Here is a 2,550-nt window from a genome sequence, read left to right on the forward strand (position 1 = left end):
AAAAATCTATATGGAGCAAAGTTAGACGAATCTTAGAAAATTATTTTATTAGTTATATGGGAGCGAGAATAAGTTTTCACCCATTTTTTTAATCTAAGCACAAATAAGAATGGTTATATATRACACGTATTCTTATTTACATTGAGATAACTCATATATTGGCCGATATGCGCGGTATAAAGTTACCCAAAAATTCGAAAATCTTTACATTAGGTACATATATGGTGCTAAGAGAGATGTGTATAAGAGACAGCATATATGGTGCTAAGAGCAGTATTGAACCGATTCAGCCTATATTTTTCAAAAAAGGATTATTTTCGAATTAAAATTACATACTACTCACATTGACCGATCTTTTCGTTAAAAGTCAACTATACACACTGAGATCCACATATCCGGTAGCCAGAGGCTTAAACARTTTTAGTTCGACTTGGAAAGTTTTGGTCATAAAATGGCATTATTCGTGCAGAGTTTTGTCGAGTTATATTAATATTTGTTCTAATTTTATACTGGAATCTGAAAGCATGAGAAGGAATTTCAAATTGTGTTATATGTGAATGCTATATGCCGAAATTGAGTGAAATCGGTCGGGCTGGTCCCAAGATATGTATGTGGTTTCCTCTAAAAGTGGGCGGGGCCATGCCCATCGTTAAATTTTTACACGTATTTCGTGCGGGGTAGTAGCCCAATTATGAAATGTGTCCGGTTATGGTGGGTGCGCGGTTATATTGCCAGTCCGTTTTGGGGAATTTCAAAATAAAAAAGCACTGTAACAAAGAAGCGTAACAACTCATAATGAGATAAATTGATTCACTTTTTAAATACAAATAGTTTTATATATTTATGGTATAGCAAAGAATAGCAAAAATGTGTACCGTTCCTTGAAATTTCGTTTCTCATTGATTTGTCAGTAACTTTTAGTTGGTTTATTTCTGGCAGCCCGCTTTTGTGATATCAGCTGTTCATAATTCACTGACCTCCATCGCAACCAATTAAGGAAAATGAGAAAGTTTCGTATTCGTCATTGTCTATTATCATCCCTTTAGAGTATAAACTTAAAGCAGCTGAATATTGATGAATTTAAACCGTTTTGGTTTGTGTTATTTCACTATATTAATTCTGCATGTGTTCTGGTACTCGGTTTTTTTGTCTAAATAAATAAATAATTAAAATTTTGAACATCGCCTCACTTTTATTCATATTCTTCTTACATTGTCTTCAATAAAATAAACGGTGTTTAAGAGAAGTTAAAAGCAGAACATCACAAATTTTTACTATGCAAATTCTGCATTATTCCATTGTTCACTACGTAATATTATTACAATATAAACTCAGTATTACATAATTATTTGAACATAAGCAAAAACCATTAAATCAGGTCTATGCTCTATGTTTTAAAAACACGTATTTGATAAAGTGCTATGTACATACGAGTACGTAATCACGGATCAAAGAGAGGTTTAGTACGAAATGATATTTTGTATAAATATTTTTTGACATTGTACACACCAGCATTTACATATATTACTAAATGTATATATACATATGTACATATACGCTTAGCTTTGTACAAATATTAACGCGAGCAATAGTTGCGCTTTGACAATCCTATGTATGTCAACTAAACATGCATGCACATAAATGATTACATGTCTGCTGTACATACATATGTATATATGTATGTGTATTTCTTATCAAGTTGAATTAATAAATGGATTATTATCTTTTGCATAGTGATGTCATTCGATTGCACACACGATTAATTTGAATTATTGTACTTAGGCTGTGTACCAAACGGTGGAAAATTTTCAGTTATTACCAGCCCATCAGCTAGGTAAAACTTTGACAGCCTATAAATTTAAATAAAGATATGCAATCACTATTAATTATAATATAATATTAATTTTTTATGTTTTATTCCCGACGTTGAGAATCAAAATATATTTGTTTTATTATGTAATCCAAAATGTTTGGGATTTAAAAAATTAAATTGTACAAACGCGAAAAATAGTATTTCCAAAAAAATTTTTTTTTTTAATCTTAATTAAATGCTTGTTAATAAAAGTTTTACCTTTTCTAATAAAATTTTTAAGTTGTAAATTAATTTTTTTTTTATTTTTTGAATCCGGTACGCGAGAGTATTAATGGTCGCTATGTCCGTGGTTTTTTGAAGGTGGTCAACCGAAACTCCGGCGCACATTATAATTGCGACGACCTTCGAGAATACAAAACGGAACACAACTCTTTCAATCGTGCCCGACAAAGACTTGAACCTATCCGCGGCGCGATTGATGAGTACGCSGAGTTCTTAGCCCTAAAAACTAAGGAAACTGAATGGATCACATCTTCGAGCAGAATATTTTTCAACAAAGACCCTAGAAAGGGCTCTTGTGACGACTGGGCGTTGTATGAGGCAGGACTGGTTATGTACATGTCCGAGTTAAAGAAAACCAAGAGACCCGCCTGAAAAGTCTTCTGCGTAAGTGTTAGGGGTTGTCGTGATTCCCCAAGATTGAATCACATTCTCGCGAAAACACCCAATTTAACTGG

At 32.7% G+C, this 2,550-nt stretch overlaps 1 long non-coding RNA gene across 1 annotated transcript; it reads right to left on the reverse strand.

Annotated features, from left to right (window-relative positions):
• Positions 1 to 259: 259 nt before the first annotated feature.
• Positions 260 to 1,634, reverse strand: LOC108977090. The gene is made up of 3 exons (XR_001994011.1): positions 1,212 to 1,634; positions 876 to 1,150; positions 260 to 767 (listed from the first exon to the last, which is right to left on the reverse strand). It is a non-coding gene; the product is annotated as an uncharacterized LOC108977090 (long non-coding RNA).
• Positions 1,635 to 2,550: the final 916 nt, after the last annotated feature.

This window comes from Bactrocera latifrons, unplaced genomic scaffold (assembly GCF_001853355.1).
Source record: "Bactrocera latifrons isolate USDA-ARS-PBARC rearing strain unplaced genomic scaffold, ASM185335v1 scaffold_839, whole genome shotgun sequence".
Classification (NCBI taxonomy): Eukaryota; Metazoa; Arthropoda; class Insecta; order Diptera; family Tephritidae; genus Bactrocera; species Bactrocera latifrons.